This window comes from Spodoptera frugiperda, chromosome 13 (assembly GCF_023101765.2).
Source record: "Spodoptera frugiperda isolate SF20-4 chromosome 13, AGI-APGP_CSIRO_Sfru_2.0, whole genome shotgun sequence".
Lineage (NCBI taxonomy): Eukaryota > Metazoa > Arthropoda > Insecta > Lepidoptera > Noctuidae > Spodoptera > Spodoptera frugiperda.
This window is the reverse complement of record NC_064224.1, coordinates 3,029,189-3,054,102: the sequence shown is the minus strand read 5'-3', so window position 1 is coordinate 3,054,102 and position 24,914 is coordinate 3,029,189. Positions and strand designations below refer to the sequence as shown.

Here is a 24,914-nt window from a genome sequence, read left to right as displayed (position 1 = left end):
ATTAGGCAGTCCACAGCTCCGGATTTTTTAAGGGTGTAAAATCATCCGATGTCTTTTCTCGCATTAGGCGAAGCGAGAGGAAGTGTCAGACTTTTATTGACTAAAAACCATCCTGTTCCTATTCCTGCTTTTCGAGCCATAGCCCCGGTAAACCCGATTTTCACTAAATCATCCTTCATTTTAATTATATCGTATTTATTTAAATCTTGACAAATTATCCAAAGCTGTGGAAGTGTCAAGAGTTCAGAACTTAAACATAAAATGGTTTCTTTCGTGTACAAATAGAATTGTCCGCTAGTCATTTGTTAAAGTAAGTATTATGTTTGTGAATGTGTGGGTTCTCACGCGGATAAAATTAAATAATTGAGACATTTTGTCAGTTTAGAGGTTGTAGCTTGCTGGTTGATAGATGGATAAGTACGACTTCTGGGTCGGATAGTGTATTATTGGGGCTTTAGTTTATTTGCATAGTAGCACGAAATAACAAACAGTAATGTATCTACCAAGTGACATAGCTGGTATATTTACTTTATATCTACTTTTTAGATATGATGTTTCACATGCTTTGTATTTTTTAAACTGTTTAAATTTGCTCCTTTTATTTCTTTGGGGCAAATTTAGTCATTGGAATTTCACCCCCTGTTTGATGACCGATCAATCTGATGTTTTATACATACTCTTAATCTTGATAACCATACAACATATACAGCTATTTAAAACTGTTTAACTAAAATATGCATTACTTGTTTTAACTCAAGTTTAATCTCAACAAGAGTATTATTATATGCGTGATAAATCAGTTCAATCATTATCTGCTACATAAAAATGAACGCAACTAGCTTATTTTATCATTGCACGCACATTGCACTGTATCCACACAAATTGTATGGAATTACAATAATGATTTTATTAGTTTCTTGGAAGTGAAGCAAAAATACCGATTTTTGTCTCACGCAACTTGTAAAACTGAATATTATCTATAAACAACGTTTTGGGTTGAGGAATATGGATAGTAAATCGCAGAATAATAGCTTTTTATTAAATGGGAACCGCCTTCTGTTTTTTACGGAATTATTTTTTTAAAGCCAGGTAAAATAACCCTAAAACCTTCTCTTTAGTCTGAAAAATACTATGCTGAAAACGGCATCAGAACCGGTTTACCCAAACGCGAGATAATCGCGCACAAATATTCATACAAGTCAAACTGAGAAACTTCTTTTTCCTTCTCAGAAACTTGCCTCATGTTGTTTGGATGTTTCTCCATCAATCAAACTGAAACTATTGAACGGATTTTGATGAAATTTGGTATACAGATAGGGTATGAGCTGACTTGAGTGATAGGACACTTTTTATACCAGGGGAACGCGGACGAAGCCGCTGGCAGACGCTAGTAGTAATATAAGTAATCATGAATTCATGAGCTAAACGTATTGCTTATTAATTAATACTAATAATTAACAGACTAGAACTGACGTTTAATAAAACTGTTTATAATCTATTGAAACACACCAGCAATACAAGCTACCATATCCTTCCATCTTCCTTAACATTACAACCTTATGGTTTTGCCATAAAGTTGAAAATCTGTTAAAATAGTTGCAAATTTGGAGCATCTTGATCTGCTGTTGTTAGCACAGTTGTTCTTTAACAGATTTTAGATCTTATTTACTTTATCAATAGAGTTGGTTTTAGTATACTTTTCTTTAATTATAAGACGTGTTTCTTACAAGAAACTAATGCATGATCAATTGTGTAACTGTAGTTAATTGTACGAGGTATGTTTTATTTATGTATTTAAGTAGGACTAGCCATTTGTAATTTTAAGTATAGACGTGTAAGCTTTGAGCCATGAATGTGATAATTAGCTTTGAGTTTTAATCTATAGGTAATTGACTGCTTGTTTCCACCTATTATACAATTTCAGATAAATCTACCAAATCACAATTATGTAAAACTAGCTACTTCCGCGCGGTTTCACCCGCTCTGCTTGTCTCCTATTGGTCATAGCGTGATGTTTTATAGCCTATAGCCTTCCTCGATAAATGCACTACCCAAAACAAAAAAAATCAAATCGGCCCTGTAGTTCCGGATATTAGCCGCGTTCAAACAAACAAACAAACTCTTCAGCTTTATAATATTAGTATAGATCTAAATAAGAGCCTCTTTCCTTAAAAGAATTCACCAACATTAATTCAATTTTCTTATATTGAAGATACAAACATCATAGATGGCGCTGTGATCGTTTTACATCACCTACTAGTACTTTTGGAAATTCGCCTTACTAATCAATATTATCATTACTCACTGCTTTCTCAAGTCGAATGTATAATGTATTACTTAAATCAGTCACTATAATTATACCATAATCATTCACCTGCAGCTGTGGTTAAGCAACATTTTGGCCGGAACTTGGCTCACTCCTCATTCTAATCACGTATAACCTTCTTTAACTATGAATGTCTTGCATTCTGATTGTGTGTGAGGTTGTGGAGTCGTGATGGGGGACTCCAAAATGTATGACTGTTGACAGAGAAAGTAAATTCTGTTTATGGAATATTGCTAAATTTGGAGGTGGAATATGAGTCAATGCTTAGATTAGACAAAGTCAAAATTGTTTATGTCAAATGAACCAGGAAGGCACTTTTGAACGTTAAAGCAAATATTAAAATATCAAATCTCTAGTCTATCTGTTTGTCAGTCTTCTAGTACAAATTGGCTAAAGTTGAAGGCAAATGTCTACTGTACTGTCATTTTAGGTAAATTGTAAACTTGTTGAGAGAAACAGAGAAAGAGAAAAAGACAATTTTGAAAAGCATAAGAATCTATAAATTTCTATTCCCAAAATTTCTTTTTTTTTTTAAGTAACAATGTCATCTGGTATGGTCTTTATAAAATTGAAATTAAATAAAGATTTATATTAACAAATAAAGAAAGTTACAAAAATTATCCACCTACTTACTCGTACTTACCATTTTGAAAAGACTAGTTTTTCAGAAAGTGAAACTTCATGAATATTTTTACAATACAGTTTTCATCCTTTTATCAGATGATACGTCAGAATTAATTTATGAATACTCTTTTATAATTTACAAAATGAATAATCTTCAAACAAGACGTTTACAAATTCGTATTTTATTTTATTTTATTCACTAGACTGTAAAATAACTGATTTACTTTTTGAAATCATCAAGATATAAATTATAGTTGGTTTTAAACAAACATAGAAAATAACATAAAAATAATATGAGAACTGATTGCATGTGTGTTTTACTGAAACATAAAATATCATTCAACACTTATTTTTTAAGCGGACAATCATCCAGTGACTTCTCCCACCTTGGGCGAGGCGAGAGGGAGTGTCAGACTCTTACTGACTAAAAACTACCCTGTTCCTACTCTTGCTTTTCCAACCAGAACCCCGGTAACCCGTTAAGCAGTCCGCAGCTCTTATCATTCTGTTTAGATTTCAGATTTCAGCCATGATCGTCCCACTGCAGGGCAAAGGCTTCTCTACCCTCCCTTCCACTTCTATCAGTTCAAAGCTTTTATCATTCTGTTACTTTTTAGTTTTTACCCGACTATTGTAAGGATATTGTGACCTTGATTTATCATAGAACCTCCAAAGCCACTACCTTCATGGCTGCGTGTAGGAAAATCCTATACAAACTGGTTACACATACGACCAACAGACACACTTTTAAAAAGAATTACACCGGTTTTAAACCAGTGCGCATCAGTGAACTTTATTCTCTTTTTAACTATAAAATGAGTCGTTATTTTATTATGGCCTTTTGTTGATTAATCTCTTGCTATAATATGAGAAGCCAGACAATAGAAACCACATTATGTATCGCTTAGATTTAAGCTATATAAGCTTAGATCTATATTCCCGGCATACTACGGGTCGTAGATCTTACTATTTTATAATGTTTAGAAAGAGTTAGTATTGTCAATATTTAGTCAGTTATGTTATGTTTAATAAAGGCCACCCTATTGCGCTAAAACAAGTACATTATGTGGTTCCATACGGAGAATTGCATAAATAAAGAACCAATCTATCCCCTCTACTCCTGCTTTTCGAGTCGGAGTCCGGTAACCCGCTAGACAGTCTGCAGCTGCATGATAAGAAGTATGGATCATGTTAATATTCATACTTCGTATATAATATCCGTACTTCTCTGGTGTTGCGGGTGTCCAAAGCCGGCGCTGATCGCTTACCATCAGTGAACACATTTGCATAAAAAAATTAATACCAAAACAATTACCTACCTAAGACAAAATTGCAATTTGTAAAAACATTAATTCAACAATTTCGCAGACCAATAAAATGCTAGAACGGACACAGAATTCGCGGCGATTCGCGTCTGTCATCCGTTACGCTTTCGGCGTGTGCGCGTCACAGAGATTTACGTATTTCTAGATGACGCATCTGTTGTACTTACTCTTGTATCGATCATTGTCATGCTCTGATTGTTTTAAACTGTTATTATGCACATAATTATGTATCGTACATTTTTAATTTCAAAGTTTGAATTTTTGCAACATTAAATTTTCTGTTAACTTTCGTTTTTTAATGTTTAATTCTAAATTTAGTTTCGTATTTGTAATTAGAATTATTTTTCTTTTTTTTATATATTTTTTGTATACCAAAAATAGAAAATAGCATGATTTAGAGTGTGTGAAAATAATAAGGAGGTTTATTTTGATTTATATGTGTGTTTTAATTTTTTATGTTCTTCATAGAAATGAAAGAAAGTGAAGAAGTTTCTGTGGGCTAGCTGGTAGCTTCAGCTGTCAAACACTGTCAAACTGGGATAAACCCGCCACAACCTATCAAAACCGATGCAACACTAAATACAACCATGAAAACACCTGAATACTGAAGTTCGGCTCGTCACAGGGACATGAATGACTGTCTTGGATCCGGCAACGAAATAAATCAGAAGATATTAGGTATTAGAGAAGAAGAAAAAAGAACGATATGTTATATTTTTCTGTATTTTGAGCACTTTCAGTGCAGGCACATCCAGTGAATAGAGATCAGTGTAACAATGAATAAAACTGATCCGTTTTGTTACCACGTCTCAAACTGACTCAAATCGATTCAGATTTTGAAAGTGAAGCTAGCTTAAGTACTTGTCTTCAAATTGATTGATTGATAAGTTGTCTGTGATTATAGTTACCTATATTAAAAAAAAAAACTACTTTATGAACTTTTAATTTAACAGTATTCAGTTATAATGATTACGTAAACTATTTCTCAGTAACGATTTTGTTCTGAAAATAATTGTCAATAACTGGGTTTTCTTTTTGCGTGGGGTAAGGGTAAAACATTCAATGCCTTCTTTCGCCTTGGGCAAGGCGAGAGAGAATGTTAGACTCATACTGACTAAAAACTACCCCGGTCCTATTCCTTCCTTTCGACCCGGAGCCGTAAACCCGCTAGGTAATCCGCAGTTCCGGAAGGACTGGGTTAGGTAACCATTTAATGACTCTAAGTAGGCATGGCGGTAAGACAAGGCAGAAAATATACATACCACCTACAAACTTAAACTTCAACCAACCTTTTTAAAAAAATAAACAGTTAATCATTATGAAATATCTACAAACACTTTTCAAAATACACAATACACATACTGAACAATAAAAATTCCTACCTTTGTCCCTAAATACATCAGACAGTGCGTTAACTGTGCAGTCACGAATTTTCCCATGACCTTGCATAATGGTGTGAAATTATGAAGATATTTTGTCACTGTAACACCGTTATGTACGGTAACTTAGTGACGGTAATTAAGGTTTTATGGTCTTTATTATATCATACTTATTTGAGTAACGAGACTGTCAAAACTGAGCTAAAGGAATAAGGAAATATACGTATTTAAGTAAGTAAATAGTTATTGAGCAACTGGGTGCCGCGTTACGTGTCGCAGGTTCGATTCTCGCGTGGTACAACTTGTTTTTTGTTTGTGTAATCCACAAATTGATGTTCCGGGTCTGGGAAGATCTAGGTGTTATGTGCATGTAAATATACGTAAAGAAAAAAAATACGGTTTACGGCTTACTCGTACGTAACTGTTTGACGGGATAAGTCGACTAGTTTCAAGCTACGCTAGGGACTCATATGCGGTCATGAGCTGCGCAATGCTTGCCGCACTTTTGGTCGCGAATCGAGTAAATTGGTAGACATAATTAATTTAAACTCAATATATGTATTATGAATTTTGTTATAAAAATCGGATACCCATTTCTATAAGTTGTAAAGCTTTTATGCAACTAATAAATTAATTAAAGAGACAATCTTATTATACCTTTATAGTAAAGTAAAGTGCCATAAAGTTTTTTTTATGGAATAGGGGGCAAACGAGCAGACGGGTCACCTGATGGTAAGCAATATGTTACCTAATATACCTCGCACTCCATTATGACTAGCCATCAAAGGAACCATTCACAAAAGCGTAAGGTCCGAGGTTCGACACGACACGTGTAAACTTTCACTGGGAAAGTCCGTAGACATGCATTCATTAGTTTGTATGTTTTGTTATTATCACTAAACTGTAGATGTATGTCAGGTCCTGGTACTTGAGGTATCTTCAGACTAGACTTAGGTAAATACTTGATGTACTAGAACATTAAAATGTAAGTAGTGGATATTTATAAACTGTTTGAGCTATAGCCTCGTGTGGTTGGTCAAGTGATTGCCGATTGTCGACTGATTACTAATATTCCTTCTATTGTGTTGTTTAATTTTTTATGATTTTCAGCCTCAGCAAATATTATTGAATCTAGAATTAAGGTTTTTGAAGGGGGGAGTTATCCTATGACTACGCCCGCATTGGGAGTGTCAGACTCTTATTGACTAAAAACCCCCGTTCCTACACTTACTCTTCAAGCCGGAGCACCGGTAACCTGTCAGGTCTTTCGCGGCTAGAATTTATTAAGGCTCAAGTTCGGTTAAGTGGGTTCAATTCTCGCACGGAGCAACTCTTTGTGGGATCCAAGAAATTTGTATTATTGTTTCAGGTCTGGGTGTGATGTGTATGTGAACTTCATATTTGTAAACGCACCCACGACACACGAGAAAACCTAGTGTGGGGCAACATTTATAAAAAAGTGTTTTCTACTCTTAACAATTATGCAAAGCAATGAATCCGATTGCGAATCAATAAGCACCTCTGTCAATCAGTATAATTTACTTAATACGACAGAAAATATTATTATATCTTAATAAACACTTCAATTACCTCCTTCATAGAATCAACTAAAGCCGTGTGAAATTATGCGTATAAATGTCAGTTATGCCAAATTTCCACGCCATTTTGTCATTGTCACTGTCATCTTGTTATTGACTGTGACCGACCAAGAGGTCAATGTAGGTTTTTGGGCAATCGATCAATAATTATAATTACTTGTAAGTTCTTAATGGCTCCCTATTTAACTTAATATATGTATGTCTTACTTAACATATAAGCTTAAGTTGTTATTTAAAGTAAAAGCTATGATTTAACCATGTTTTACTGTTATTAACATAATATTTTTCTTGTAACTTGTAACTTTTTTACAGTAAAAGTGCGATTACATTGTAATCATGACAGTTACAACGCCTATGGACATTAATCGGTAGATTTTAAGTAGAAATTACATGAAATAATTGGGTTCCACCGAAAGTTGTTAATTTCCATAAATAAGACCTTTGACTTATTACACATCAACAACCTATAAGTGGCCACATGCTTGCTTAACGCAGGTTGACAATTTTAATCTTAGAATCAGAAATTATAAACCCAATTTTCTTCACGATGTTTTCCTTCACCGTTTGTCAGTGGTGTCTAAATAATCTTAGAAAGTACATATAACTCGGAAAAAGCCACATTGGTACTTGTCATTGGTAAGTTTCGAAGCCACACTCTCATGAATGAGAAGCGGGCGTCTTAAACCTCCGGCCACCACGATATAGTAACACATATTTATTTATAAGAAGAAGTTTGCAAAAAAAAAAACAAATTGAGGTCTCAATAAAACAAAAAAAGATCAAAAAAGTTTCGAATTTTCAAATAGAACAAAAAATACTACAAAGTTATGATTTTAAATAAACCTGCCAATCATTTTATTTAAGTTCCTATTGAATACTGCATTTTCAAATACTTCTATATCTATACTATTGGCTCAAAAATACCTTCTTATTATTAAAGATGACTGAAAAGATCTTTATGCCAATTAAATGAGATTTTTTGTCAATGCATTTACTTTCTCGAGAGATCATTGGTTGCATTCTAATGAGTTCAATCACCTTCAGAAAGGCTGTCTGCAAATATCGATAGATCAGTAATTGACATAGATATTCAAATGATTGTTCAATTATCTTCGTTTACTGATTTTTAAGTCACTTTTTTATTCCCGAAGGGGTAGGCAGAGGTGCATAGTATGGCATGTAATGCCACTGTACAATGTACACCCACTTTTCTCAATTTATGTTGTAGGTCCAATCTAATAGGTGGTGAGCCTATTGCCATATACCGAGCACATTTCCAGTCTCCGTGCTACCACTGAGAAATTTTCGAAAAACCGAGAAAAGCTCAGCAATACTATACCCGACCCGAAATAAATTTAACACAAAACAGTATTTCTTTTTATTCTGATTGGCAGTTCAATATCTGTTTAAGTTTAGCAAAAGATGCAAAAAAGTATTTTTAAAGGGTTGTAGTGAGTTAAGAAGAATTTTTAATAATACATTTGCAGTATTAAACCCAAAGGAAACACAAACAACTCCACGTGGCGAGATATTTTCTCAACAACTACGCATGTAAATCACTTTCTCTTTCACAATCTGATATACTCCTTATTCTGATGACATTTAAAGCTATATTGCAATGACCGACCTTCACTTTTCTTTATAGATTTTGTTGAAAGCAAAAGTGGGTGATTAAACAAGTCTTAACTTTCATGGGTTTAATGAATGTGTGAGATTGATGTGCTACTGATTACTGGGCAAGATGTCATCTGTATAGAGGTGAAGTTCATGACCATATAATGTCAGGTTTACTGACAAATGGAGTCATATTTATATGTATATGTAGAAGCTAGCATAACGTAATGTGTATGTCAAGTAAAGGTGAAGCTGTGGTTACTGAGGTTAATAAGAGTGCTTTTTAATAGTTAATTAACTATGTTACGAAGGTGTAAAAGCTAAACTGTGGAACTATGTGACCGTTTCCACTGATGCTAAGCTTTGTAGTTGAGTGGGGAAGATGCGCAGCTTGATTATGCGATGTGTCAATAGTAGAGTAGCCATCAATTATAGCACACATCCAAATCACGCATTCTGTCCTAGTAATCATCATCATCACATCACTAACAAATTTTTCTTTCATACCAATCCTCACACAAACACAAAATAATTTTTCTTATAACATTTCTTAAAATCTCATTTAATAGCTTATAACAAAAAAAAAACAAAACAAAACGACAAACGATATCTCGAAGCGATAATGGCACAAAACTCAATACATTACTAAATGAAAGAATAAGATTAAAAAAAAAAACAAAACAAAAACCATGAACTTTACGAAAGTACTAAAGAAAAGAAAGCTGGTACCGAAACGCCATAAAGTATGTGAAGTAAATAAGGAATAATGGAGTATTTGACAGACGGACATAAAGTACTACGTTTCTTATTATTGTTGGTCATAATATATGTAATGGTGTTTACGTTTTGGTTATATGTACAAAGTATTGGTAAATAAGTACCATATAGTGTATAAAGAAAATAAATGGATCGTATTATAATAATGGTGTTTATAGAGTTCAAAATATCTTTATTTTTCGTTTATTTAAGTAATTTCCCTTTAAGTATTAAGACTCAATAAGTAGATATTGTGCTTATAGCACTATAAAATATCGTCAGCCACATATGTTCTTTAAATTTCTTTACATTAAACTATAATAACACTGAAATTGCTTAACATTAACCTACTTTAAGAAAAAAGAACAAGACAATATTAACTAAACCTATGAATAAATTCTCGCACAACTACTACGTAACATAGCTTAGTATCAGTGGAAACTGTCACATAGTTTCTCAGCTTAGCTATTACATCTTCGTAGCTTATTCGTAGCTTCGTAGCATATTTCTGAAGGAAAAGTTCGGTCAATGTAAACATTATAAAAATGCTACTCGTACGAGTGAAATTTTGCCAATTCTATTATAAAATTTAATAGATTACCTCTTACGTAAGATATATTATAATTTATTATAATTATTATATCGATCTTGTGGTTTTATTTACATTTTGGAAATTCAAGTTTCTGAGAAAGTTACCTACGAGACCGATGAAATAATACAGTATTATATAATGAAACATAATATGTCATAACCTTTGATGATACATAGTCATTAATTTGTTCATTTTTAATTAGAAAATGTTTAACACAGTAAAAAATATTTTTTAATTAATTTAAGATTAAGAGAAAGCATTTTTCACTTTTTCGGAAATCCATTTGATTTATATTAATTTATATGCAAATATTTGTTTAAGCCCAAACTAATTAAAATATGAAACATACACATACACTTGATATCATTAAAAAACTGTAGTTGAAGTTCGTATTTGTACAAAGATATAATTAAAGATATAAATATAAACACATCGACACTTATACATTAAACCTATAAACATATAATAGGTAAAGGGATCAAGTAATGGATCAGAGAGATTGTAAAAAACAATTCTTGAAAAGAGTAACTTCAAAGCTACACTTTGGAACGTGCACCTAGCTTCACTTACAAACAGACTGACTGACAATTCAATTTGACGTTTCAAAGTGATTCATTATGAATTAATTGAAATAAATGTTTTGACTTTGACTTTGACTGAACCTCAGTTCGACAATAGCACATCCTAAGAATATATTATGAAGATACCCAAATGCATTACAGTAATCTATAAGAAGTGTAATGAGCATAAAGTAGGAGCAACGTTAATAGAACAGCTACACATCAAGCGACACATAACCAGTTTATCATGGTCTCGCGTTGTATGATCTTTCAGTATATTCAGAGGTCATTGTATACTGGCTTTGCATAGCTTCATCTGTCGTGTATAGACCTCACTACTACATATTTAGCAACACACGACCAGTTTACTATGGTCTCGCGTTGTATGATCTTTCAGTATATTCAGAGGTCATTGTATACTGGCTTTGCATAGCTTCATCTGTCGTGTATAGACCTCACTACTACATATTTAGCAACACACGACCAGTTTACTATGGTCTCGCGTTGTATGATCTTTCAGTATATTCAGAGGTCATTGTATACTGGCTTTGCATAGCTTCATCTGTCGTGTATAGACCTCACTACTACATATTTAGCAACACACGACCAGTTTACTATGGTCTCGCGTTGTATGATCTTTCAGTATATTCAGAGGTCATTGTATACTGGCTTTGCATAGCTTCATCTGTCGTGTATAGACCTCACTACTACATATTTAGCAACACACGACCAGTTTACTATGGTCTCGCGTTGTATGATCTTTCAGTATATTCAGAGGTCATTGTATACTGGCTTTGCATAGCTTCATCTGTCGTGTATAGACCTCACTAGTTACTTAGTATCAGATAACGGCTTACCACATCGTAGTGAAAGTAATCGAAATAAGTGAATGGGAGATAGAAAATAAGAGTGCTTAGTGTTTGTAAGATTTGACGTCATTGGAGGTTGGTATTTCCTAAATGATTCGTCATCATCATGTTTACCACAACGTGTGAACATAGCCTGATGACTTCCAAATCGGTAGGTTGGAAACGACCTTTCTAGCTAAATAACTAGATACGCTAGATGCTGTGGGTTTGGATACTATTATTTAATGGATGCTAGCTGGCCCGACAAACTTCATGCTGCCTCCATATTTACTTTCTCACCTTTTAAAGCTTCCAAATCGGTCCAGCCAATTTCGAATTTTGAACAGCAATTGATTTTTATATATAGCGATTTCTAAGGAAATACCGAAACAAATTTACAACATATCGTTTTACATAGCTATTTCTTCCCGATATATTAATATGCTTTAAAACCAAGTCGAAACCTAGGACTACGACTAGGCTAGATTAGACCTAGACTTAAGTTACAAGGTAATATTAGGGAAAATGGACACAAAACGAATAAAGATTAACGTTCATTTTCCAATAAAACAAGTTTGATTAGATTGCAGTTTAATAATATAGAGAAAGTGCCTTACTTCGGATACAAATAAAAATAAATACATTCTAGACAATTTAAAAACGAAATCAACAGATATCGTAGATAGTGGTAGTGGCCAGTTTAAGGAAAAGATAAACACGACTGTTGAGCTCAAAGTTCTAGGTTTAATTCCCAGACGAGATGAAATATTCCGACCAATTATGTTGATTAGAATTCGTTAGCAATTAAATAAAACGATGCTTAAATCGATTCTTGGAATTCCCCAGGTTACTTTTCGTTTTGAAAGCATTCCGTAATAGTATAGAGTGTAAAATTATTCAATACTTAAATGCTACTGTATTGAGAATTTCTTCAATTAAGGACTTGTTGTATCGTCATGCATTTTATCCCCGAAGAGGGAGGCAGAGGTGCACATTATAGCACGTAATGTCACTGTACATCTCAGAGCCATATACCGGGCATAATTCCAAGCTCCGTGCAAGAACTGAGAAATTTTCTAAAAACAGAAAAAACCTAGCCCTCCCTGGATTCGAAGCCAAGACCCCTTGCTTGGCAGATAAATTAAGTATCCTTCTCAGAAATCGAATCTAAACCTTTATAACAAAGCATCTACTTTATGCCTTTTTAAGTTTAATTCTAATGAGCATAAGTTTCACAGTTCACGAATATGTATGTCAAATAATCGTTACAAAGGTAATTAGCAGTATTATTTGAATACAACCAACATGCATTATCTTAATGTACAATTGTAGAACAGGGTCTTGATATATGAATGAAAGTTAAAGCATCTATTTCCATTAATCCTAAATTAGGACCTTTTGAAACGTCAAATTGAATTGTCTGTCAGTCTGTCTGTCAGTAAAGCTATGTGCTCGTTGTATAGTTTAGCTTCGAATGGAGAAGAACCATCAATAAACTCCATCGTTCCTCTTTTTTTTTACAATCTCTCTGATACATGAACGAAATTCTTTTACAAACTTTAATGAAATTATGCCTTTTCAGCAAGGAATGTTCGATATGAAATTTGCACCTGAGTCATGTGCTTAGCAATCCATCTTCTAACAAACTTTACAAATAAAAATAACTTCTACATAGTCCAAAAACCAATCAATACATCTAAAAAAAGAAATCAGAAGTTTCACTACAAATCATTCGACCATACAAACATTTAATTATCAATAAGTAATTGATAGCATATAAATAAAAAGGTGCACGTTACACTTTCATAGGTATATGTCATATAGTCTAATGGTTATCGACATGAGCTACCGCTGTGCATATAAAATCCAGTTTCGGTAAAAGGGCTCGGCGGTGTATCGACCGAATTTTTCTCTTGAAATTCCGCTTCGAACCGGAACTCTGATGTTTCGGGTGTCCATCGGTCCGAGCTTACCATCAGGTGATCTGTCTGCTCGTTTACCGGCTTATACCATTAAAAAAACTACAGTGGAAATTGGGTGTACACAGGGTATAAGCAAAGTTAAAGTAAAGACTATCATCCTTATTATGTTTACCAGTGAGAGACAGATGTAATTTATCTAATTGTTAGGTAAATCTACGCTCCTTTTTTGTTTTTTTAGGGGGCAAAAACATCCAAAGACTTGTCTCACCTTGGGCGAGGCGAGAGGGGGTGTCAGACTCTTACTGACTAAAAACTACCCCGTTCCTATTTATGCTGTTCGAGCCGGAGCCCCGGTAAACGGTTAGGCAGTTCGCATCACCGGAAATCTACGCACAGCAATATTTGTGCGATTTCATCTTACTATTTTAAAAATATATTCTATTCTTACTTGCATTCTAGGACATTTCATCAAAGTAGAATTACCTGAATAGTATATGGTATACAATAGTACATACAATAGAATAGTATATACAATAGAATTAACATTCTGGTTATTCTAATGACCAAGCTTAATCAAAATGCTGGGAAGCACAGGTACTTGATTAGGCCTATTTTACCAAAAGACCATTAGAACAGACTGTTTTCAAAACAGAAAGACATATAAATGTATCTACTAAACGTAGACATTAAATCTACCAGACAAGCCTACTACAAACCGACCAATTTAAGAAGTATCATGTCTGTCGAAGAAATTTCTCTTAATTTCCTGTTAAGGGCGGATTTTTCGTGGTACTTTCTCTCTCGACCGGTATACATGACGTAAAGCAGGTCCATGTGTAACAAGGCCATACTTTCGATTATTTTTTATTGGTGATGGCCAACTTGTTATGTTATTTATAAGTATATTGACCTGTTATTTTTATGGCCTATGCGTTTTTTTTGTACGTTCATGTGTGATTAATATGTATGAATGAATGTATGATAAATGATTTTATCTTTCCAATAAGTTTGTGTGACAGGACCACACATGTTTTTAAATTGTATGTTTAATATCGTTGTGTGACTCTTTTACTTGTAGATTAAGCTACTTTAGAGTAGTGTAGTTTGACTTAGGTCAAATGGTCTATGTCAACAGATTTTTAACTTTGTCGCAAAATAATAAAGTTTAAATTAGGTTGAATCGTTGGTATCTTTAGATATTGCAAAAGGAAATGTAGAGAAACAGAAAATAAATATAATTTAGTGTGCGATCCAGTAATACTTTGTCCGACCCGGGAATCGAATTCGTGACTCCTTGTCCAGCAGTCGCACTTCTGACCACTCGACCAACGAGGCCATGAAGTCATAATCTACTTATCTTATTATTTCTTTTACATAATATTAATCCTGACATAGTTATTTATGTTACAATGTCATGTTGTACAGACCTTTCCAAAAAGAAAAAGTACTTAAAGACCTCAAACTTATGGGACAATAATGCAATATTATATATTTCCGTTCGAGTCTTTGAATATCCATGGGAAAAATATTTTGTTGAATATGCGTGCAAGCATATAACTATAAAATATAGTTGGTAGGTTAATTATGTATATAGACGAGCCCACACAAACGACAACACACACTTCATTGATATGCAAATATTGGTCCATTAGTTTGTGCACTAAACACGTTTGTATCGAGTATTTATGGGTAGGCATGGTTTGAAAGTTTGGGGAAAAAATTATCGCATTCACTAAGAAAGTGGGAAAACCAAACGTTGACGGATTTTTTTTTTTATGGAACAAGCCGGCAATCGAGCTGACGTATTACCTGATGGTAAGCAATTGCCGCCGCCCATGGACACTTGAAACACCAGAGGCGTTACAAGTGCATTGCCGGCTTTTTGGGAGTTAGGAATTTAAGGGTTGTTGTTCGGGAATCGGGGATGGGGAAGATTGGGAAGGGGGGAATTGGGCCTCCGGTAACCTCATTCCCACAACGAAATACAACGCAAGCGTTGTTTCACGTCGGTTTTCTGTGAGGCCGTGGTATCACTCCGGTCGAACCGGCCCATTCGTGCCGAAGCATGGCTCTCCCACACTTGTAACTTATAACAGTTTAATTAATGTATAAGCTGGTAAACGAGCAGTCGGATATTCTGATGGTAAGCAATCCGCGTCGCCCATGGGCACTCGAAACACCAGAGGCGTTACAAGTGCGTTGTCGGCCTAAAAGGCCGAATTTCCTAAAAGGAAATTTAGGATTGTTGTAGATTTGAAAGATTGGACAGTGGGGTAATTTTATTGGGGCTCTGGTAACCTCACACGACCATACACAACGCAAGCATTGTTTCACGTCCGTTTTTTGTGAGGCCGTGGTTTTCTCAACTCTGGTTGAGACGGAACATTCATTCCATTCATGACACGTCTTTAAATAAAACTCAAGATTTTCATATTTATTTTGATAAAAACTAACACAATAAGGTAGGTGCAATTAATTTAGCCATTCCATAATTTTGATTTATACCTATTTATGTAGTTTTTTTTTTCGTTTTGCAGTTACAGTACATTCATATTAATTATGTTTTGAGATTTTCACTCACACCTTATAAATAGGTAGACTTGACACACTTATTGACATTATGTTAAAATAGTCCCGTTTTTACTTTTTTTCTCGACCGATACGATGTAGGGTTCAGAAATCGAACACGTCTAGAAGATAATCCGGTATCTTCTGCGTGATTTTACAATGTCACACGCATTAACACACTTTTACCGACTCTAACGCAGTGAATTATGTTTCGGTAAACCGATGCGTGATTTCTTAAGTTGGTTGCTTGTTTTTTTGTTGGACTTTTTATAGTTGATGACTTTAAGGGAAGAGATACTCAAAAGGTATGACTATAAAAGGAGAGACAATAAACAAAATCTTCATTGATTATACAGTAAATTAAAATGTGACAATTTCGTTTGTTTTTATGGAATACGAGGCAATCAAGCAGACGGATCGCCTGATGGAAAGCGATCAGCGCCGCCCATGGACACACATAATAGCAGAGGAGTCACAGGTGTATTGCTGGATTTCATAACCAAAATGAACATTGAAAATATCAATATATATTTTTTATGGAATAAGGGGCAAATGAGCAGATGGGTCACATGATAGCATGTTTGCCCAAAAGAAGTTAAACCGGTCATTGGTTTATTAGCAAGCAAGACAATCATGTTATGAGTAGGTAATGAAACTTTTGACTGCCATAACTGTTGAAGAAACTCCGGCCAGTTACTAAAATTTCAAGTACCTAGGCTAAGTCCTAACTAACAGCTACTTAAGAATGAAAATATTAGCAACAACCTCTTTACAAAGTAGGCCACCCATGTCTAAGTAATGGACGACATAAATGAGTATTTGCGCTTTCTTATAACATAAACAATAGGAGAAAATTAACACAGAATTCTAATGTTTTAGAAAATCAATAAATATTCATATTTTACAACCCATACATATTATTTAGCCATAGGTATCTATATAACGACCCTATCCGCTTACTGGCAGCACTATTGTTTGCAAATTCTATTCTAAAACAGACCTTGATTGATACAACAGAAAGTCTCAATTTCAAGGACCAATTTTATTAATTGTTCGGTATTTAAAAAATGACGATGTACCTTATTTTGTTTCTTATAAGGCCATTTAAAACTACCAGCAGTCCCCAAGAGGTGGTCAAATAATATTATGACGATGACTTAACTTTGATCCACAAGCCGCTTACGAAGAATGAGGATTATGGCAAGCTTTCTGTTTATACGGAGTCCTTATGTCAATAGTTGATAACGATGAGAAGATTCAGGTGATACTGATAAAACATGCTTCGGCACAAATGCGTCGCCTCGTCCGGAGTGATACCACGGTCTAACAGAAAACCGACATGAAACAACGCTTGCGTTGTATTTCGTTATGTGAATGAGGTTACCAGAGGCCCAATTACCCCTATTCTCAGTCTTACCAATTCCTGATTCCCCAACATCCCTAAGTGAACAGCCTTTTGGGGGTTAAATTCCTAACCCCTAAAAGGCTGGCAACGCACTTGTAACGCCTTTGGTGTTTCGTTACCATCAGGAGATCCTCTTCGTTTCTCAGCTTATATACCATAAAAAAAGAAGACACAATACAAAACACATTGTGGATCTGCGTTCGCATACCAAGGGTAAATAATAAACCAGTAGGGCTGATGCCTGATCCGGAGCTGCGGACTACCTAGCGGGTTTACCGGGGCTCCGGCTCGAAAAGCAGGAGAAGGAACGGGGTGGTTTTTAGTCAGTAAGAGTCTGACACTCCCTCTCGCCTCGCCCAAGGTGGGAGAAGTCATTGGATGATTTTCCCCCTCAAAAAAAAGGGTAAATAATAAAAACAAAATCAAATTTGTCTGCAAATCCAAGTATTCATTAGCAGGGTTGAAATAAACAAATGACGTTAGACTTTCTACAGTATGACACAATGATTCGTTGCTTGTTTTGGTTGCGGTGAAAACTGTTGCTAATGTCACTATACATATTAGTCATGATACACATGGTGGAATAAATTGTGACGCTGATTTAATTATAATCTGGTATAATATATAAATCAATTGCTGTTCATTAGTCTCGCTAAAACTCGAGAACGGCTACACCGATTTGGCGAATTTTGATCTTTAATTATTTGTGGAAGTCTAGCGAAGTTTTAAAAGGTGAGAAAATAATGTTTGAGGCGGAACGAAGATTGCTGGACCAGCTAGCAGCTAGTAAACAGTTGGAAGTTTGCTGGGTCAGCTATTAAAAAGATAAATAATCAGTTTGTAGTCAATTTCAAAGACGATGCCTACATCAATTTGGGCCAATGGACTAAAATTTGACCCATCCGTTTTCCATGAAGTCACTGGAAGGTGGTCTTCTTCAGGAGAATCATCGAGTGGTCTAAATTGAATAAGTAGATTTACAAAGGTGCTATGTTGCATGTATGAAGGTATTGGTATTTACTGGTATTCACTTATTAGGGAACTTGTAAATATATGTTTAAGTTTAAGGGTGTTTTTCCACTAGAGATGTGCTATGTAGCTATGTTACGAAGATGTAATAGTGAAGCTGTGAAACTATGTGACCGTTGCCACCGATAATAAGCTATGTAGCTATGCGAAGAAGATGCGATGTATAGATAGTATGGAAGCCATCCATAGTAAACATCTTCTTCTTCATCCCATAGAAGTCTTTATATGAAAAGATGCATGCCATAGCATGCCAATAAAGACATAGCTTAGCTGAGTTTGATTCCACTAGTACTAAGCAACGTGTATCAATGAACATGATTGGTGGAAGCCAAACGCATCCACAACAACGTAGCATAGCACATCTCTGGTTAAAAGCAACTGCAGCTGTCAAATTAATCAGCCTAGATGAAGGAAATTACATTCCAGAGAAGAGATCGAAAATATCAAAGAAAACGTTGAAAGTAGATCCATCACTTGCACACGAAATTACAAAGACTGAAGAATTTTAACGTAAGGTGAGTAAGAATGCAGGTGGACATGCGAAAGAAAGTTGCTTCGATAGAGAAACTATATCATAATTGTATGTACTCAATGAGGTATAGCGTGAAGTTATGTTGTATTTCCAGATGAACGACTCTTTGTTATTGTGTGCACTTTTTGTCAACTGGAAGTGGCAGTAATTGACTTAATTCGTCGTCATATGCATTGATATAATTATTTATGGCTTCTCCATAATTTATTGGATCTTTGATTGCCTTCTTTTTTTATAATTTATGAGTCATGTAAGTGATAGCATTTCAATTGGCTGAGGAATTAAAACGGGATTAGATGGATTTCTTTTTAAGAATTTCATCATAATATAGATAAGACGTATTTCTGTTATAGTCCTAGATTCATTATTTATTTAGATTGGTTAATTTCCATTCCAATTCAGGTTAATGTTATTAATATTCAACACAGACTTAGATGGATTTATGTGTCTGCTAGATAGTTGTGACTGCAGACTCATACACTGTCCAACTAGTACGGATTTGTTGTCCTTGTAAAGAGGACTTTTTAATTTAAATGTTCTTAGATCCATAAGGAAGAGGTGGTCTTTGTAAATGTGCTGTTCATCAGTTATATTTTAGTAGTAACAGAGGTTGGTCTAGCCGGTTTTAGAAAACTAGACTTTATATTATACTATTTAAGATTCGATATGGAAATCAAAACCAGAAAGCCTAATCGATGCGTAAAGCAGTTTGATATCGAAAATGAGAGAATTGTAGAAAATCTTCCATCTTCGAAATGACCCGGTTCCTAAACACATGAGCAAGGTCGCAAACTTCCGATTGATAAACAAATAGAAAGTGATGATGACATTGCTTAAATGCCTATCAACACTTTCTTACTAAAACCAATATGACGCATGGTAGATGTCATGTATGTGGGAGAGTTCTTGTACTGGGTGTGAGGTTCCATAATGTCCTGAATAAGTAAACCACTTTAAACAGATTGATTACGTAATGGTATTGGTAGCTGATGTAAGGATTCAAATGAATGTAGGTGATAAAGTAGCAGTCCAAGAAAATGTTCGCAAATAGAATGATAGCCATGAGCTTGATGGTGTTAAATTTAAACATGAATAAAATATAAAACATGACACAGATACAACTACTAAATTCAACACATAACCACCAAAATCTGACATTAAAACTAAAAGAAACCGTTTCGCGAGTTTTTATCAAAACTTTCGAATAAAAACAAACAGGAAAGACCGGTAGATCTGAATAGAGTAAAAAGTAGAATTAGAGTAATTAAAGAAAAAAATGCTAATTTACCTGAGTCCCATAATTATAAATCCGTAACACAAAACAATCACGTTTACGTTTATGTTTACGTTCGTAAACAGGTCATATGTACTAGAAAAGCGCGCGAACCGGCGGCTATCGCTTGGCTTACTAAATTCATCTCGGCTGAACGGCGAGTGGGAGAAATTGGTGGGTCTCTTTCGCACTGCCTCATAGTGATGGGTGAAGTTGTCGATGTGCGAAAACTTTCGATAGTGCTGGTAAGAAGCGGGTTAATGAAAATAGGAACGAGATAAATTGTTTTATCATTTTATCAACAATATACAGAAAAAAAAACTAACAAAATAATTTAGAATGCATTATGAAATGAATGCAATAAAATGTTATCAAATAAAAATAAATGAAGCAACTTATTCTTTTTTTAAGTTATGTTACATAATAGAACGTATCTGATGAATCTACAAAACCCATAAACATTTACCTGTACTATGTTGGTACAATTACATAAACATCAACAGATTTAAACATTATCGTTCTTCTCCATTCAAAGCTATACTAATTTGGTACGAGCACCTAGCTTCACCGATATACAGACTGACGGACAATTCAATCTGACGTTCCTAATTTAGGATTAATTGAAATAAAATATGTTTTGATTTGATTTTGACTTTATACTGTAAAAACAAAGCAATGAACCACAATCATCGACAAGAGCTACAGGTACAGCACTACAAATGTCAAACCAGGTCCCAAGAGCAAGGTGAAGATCTGGGTCTTTGACCGTATGCAGTGGCCGATTGTACGCGACGGGTTCTACCATGCGCTAATCTAAGATTTGAATTTTAACTGCTGGTAGGCGAAGCATTATGAATGAATTAGTTTTAACTGGTGATTAAAGTAGTATTATTATGAGTTATCATTGCATTGCCCTAGACTGCTTGTGATATTAAGTATGTCTTTAGACAATTTTAAATAAATAAAAAGTTAAGTTTCTGTGTTGTATTTGTTACATTAGTTAATCTACTATACAGTTGGAACATAAACTTGAAACAAATACAATTTTGGGTAACGCTATAGATCACAATATTTCCTTAGGTCGTGCTGGAAGCATTAAAACATAAAGCACGTGCCTAGATAAAACAACAGGCTTAAACTAACAATAACCACTAAGTTCATTGACACATTTTATTTAACGTAATATTATTCAGTAACAAATAACAATATTCCATCAGTAAGTAAAATAATTCCATTTAAGACTGAACCACGATAACTAACTACCGTTAAACAAGGTGCCACTGAACCGCTTGCTTTCGAAAGCGACAGCCGCGCTAGGTGCCGAGGCGACTTAATCGCTCATTGAATACAAATTACTACCGACTTATTACAAATTGTATTACAGTTGCCACATTGTCTACTAATCGGTATGTCAATTCGTATCCTTATTGACATACTGTCTATATTAACACCATGACATACACATCATCATATCAACAGCCTATAAGTGGCCACTACTGACTACAGGCCTCTTCTGGCACGGAGAAGGTGAGTTTGAGTATTAATCACCATGCTTGTTCAATGCGGGTTTGCGATTTCAAACCTATAATTAGAAATTATAAGGCCAGGTTTCCTCACGATGTTTTCCTTCACCGTTTGTCAGTAGTGTCTAAATATTTTAAACCAAATCAAAATTTTTTGTGTCTGTGTATATATATTTGTTATCTTGGGAAATACATATAACTCGGAAAAAGTCACATTGGTACTTGGCGTTGCGTTGCGTTGATAGGTTTCGAATCCGCACCCTCATGCATGAGTAGCGGGTCTATTAAACCTCCGGGCCACCACTACATTGACCATGACATTTGACATGCTTACATGCATGTGCCGCCACTCACCATGATATGCTTAGAAATGTATAAAGAACAAATAGTCATAGGAAGGTTAATAATTACTTGTCCTATAAGTAATTACAACACAAATGAAAGATTTTCTGTTAAAACAATTTTTATTTCTGTTCTTTACATAATCTCGGGACCACAGGGTCCCGGACCTTTGGAAGGCGTACGAGGGGCCGAAGCCAACTCGCAGAGGCCCGTTGAACAATTTTGATCAAATGTAATGGGACAATCAGCCGGCGATTATCCCTGTATGCACTATTGAAGTACACCAAAGGACAATCCCCGGTTGATGCAGGACTATTGCGAGATATGGTAAGGAAATGATAGGGATATGGGTGTAAGTGGCTGTGGAATAGTTAACCGGTTAACTATGGGGACTATGGCTGCCCCTGACCAATATTGAAAAATACGGATAAACAGGCAGGGGGTGACTCGCAAACTCAATAGTGGGCCCCGGAAACGGCCGCTAGCATATAGCGACAAGGAAGCAACATCCGTTGAGCTGCTTGAGGAAGGGGGCATCCCACGGCTATCATAGCAATCCCGGATACGGTCAAGACCCCTACCAGCATCTTACTGGGATACGTGCTTCCCCCAAGTGGAGCTGAAGGCAACTCCACTCTTGCGAATCTCCACTCAAACCAGCCGATTAAGGCAAGAGTAGGTAGGAGAGGCCACTCCGGATAGTCACGAGTACTAACCGGAGTTAAAAAGTAGGGCCTCTCCCGGGAGTCAGGTCCGTGGGGTCGCCACTGCCCAACAGCTCGCCACAAGCTGCCTTGCGGACTTATTTCTGTTACTATTACGATCTTTGTTATTTGCATTAACCAAAAGTCAACTGACAAAGAATGGTTATGACTTTCAATCCACATAATTATGTAAGAATCATATTTTTTAATTTCATGTCGGCTACCATTCTCAAATCAAGTTATGGCTTTAAATCTAATGTGTAAAAAGAATAATGTTTTTTTGTATTGCCTCAAATTCCAAAAAATTCTGCTCAAAACCAAAAACTAAACCTAACCCAAAAAAAATATCTTTAATCCTAAGCCAGAACCATCTTTTTTCTAATTTTCTAATTTACATTAAACCTTTTTAATTAATTAATGTTTCTGCGATAGGATTATCCGCAGTCCGAATTAAAGCCCCATAGAAGTGGGGCTGGCAACCAGAGCGTGTCTGCTCACAGATGTACGAGTAAAGGTCGTGCTCAATGCTCGTTTATGGTGTCTTAGTCTCAACTGATGGTATATCATTAACTGTTGCTGGAGCTACAGGTGGCTGAATAGTATTTAGTCCTTTTTTAGTGTCTTCCTTTGTGTGATCACTTTCATTTTCGACAGTCTTGTTATTGGTAGTAAAATTCAATTTAACTGTATTACTCTACAGGAGTATTCTTCCTTAGACGTCTGCTCTTAATAAATATTTATGTAATTATTTAATTATTTCTTTTATATTAGAGGAATCAACTCAATCTCTCAATCAACAAAATTGACACAACAACAAGCTACAGGGAGTCAAGCCAACAAGCTGCTTGTGTTGAAACTATTCCATAGTCGCATTCACTTGATGTGTGAACAAACATTATGAGATGTGAGCCAACCGTGGCTATGCAGTTTCTTCCTCATAGTAGATGAAAATCATGTTTTTATAAAAAAAGGTTTTAATACTTTATTGATTTCGCGTTCCATTGACTCTGCCTAGTTCAATGAGAGACAAGAGTAATGGATTTGTATAGTATGTAAGTATGTATGGGCGTTTTATCAAACCGGTTTGCACACAAAATTAAAGGGAATTTGGTCGTCATTCTCGCTTAGATAAAAATAAATTACGTTACACTATCAACGAATACATAAAAAAAAAATATCAACAAACAAAAAGATTTTCCGATACCGGGAATCGAACCCGAGCCTCCTGGGTGAGAGCCAGGTATCCTAGCCACTAGACCATATCGGATGTTACAATATTAGTCGAAATTTAGGTTCTTATGTTAAGTTACAATAATTCATGACAATGTTTTTAATGTTTACTAATAAAATATAATTTCAAATTAATAAAGAAATAACCAAATCTCTCAAATCATAACATTATAGTACTATAACAACATTTACAATTACAGTACACTTTTAACTACGCCATCTACCGGTATTTATAAACATCAAAATCGTTGTGTGTGCCAATCACGCACACAGCGGCTGTGTACAGTGTAGGTATGTAACCAAATGTTTTAGTATGCGTGTTAAATAACAGATGGCGCTGTTATATCAAAATGTAATAATATTATCTCATGTTTTATGGTCTTCGGTGGGCACAGAGTCTGTTTTGTTTCAACCTTCAGTTAATTTATCATTTTAACTTAACTTGACTGGGTGTCCTAATATGCCCCTAAATAGTTTTGGTTTAGATAATTTAGTAGTTCGTTCCAAATTATATCTAACTGTATAGAAATAGGTGTATTCAAGTAAATAACGTTCATTTCTAATAATTACTCCCGTACTCAGAGACACTTGAATGATTACTTAAACTATGCATTAGTAACGATTTTGTTCCAAAAACAAAAGCTAAAGACTGGGCTAAGTAACCATTAAATGACTCTGAGTACGGCTGTTAGTCAGCTCAAATTATTATTCATACTATTCTATTCTGAATAATTCAAAGACACAAAATAAACCAAGAAATTGTT

General features: G+C 35.0%; 1 protein-coding gene and 1 non-coding gene across 2 annotated transcripts in view; both read right to left on the bottom strand.

Annotated features, from left to right (window-relative positions):
• The window catches only part of LOC118270399 (uncharacterized), a 44,060-nt gene extending 23,534 nt beyond the window's left edge, over nt 1-20,526 (bottom strand). Inside the window, exon 1 of the mRNA XM_050697853.1 lies at nt 20,367-20,526. The gene's annotated coding sequence lies outside the window, so the exon portion shown is untranslated. The remainder of the gene's footprint in view (nt 1-20,366) is intronic.
• A 3,589-nt stretch (nt 20,527-24,115) lies between these two features.
• On the bottom strand, nt 24,116-24,187 carry Trnae-cuc (transfer RNA glutamic acid (anticodon CUC)). Its single transcript has one exon. It is a non-coding gene; the product is annotated as a tRNA-Glu (tRNA).
• Between the last annotated feature and the right edge of the window lie 727 nt (nt 24,188-24,914).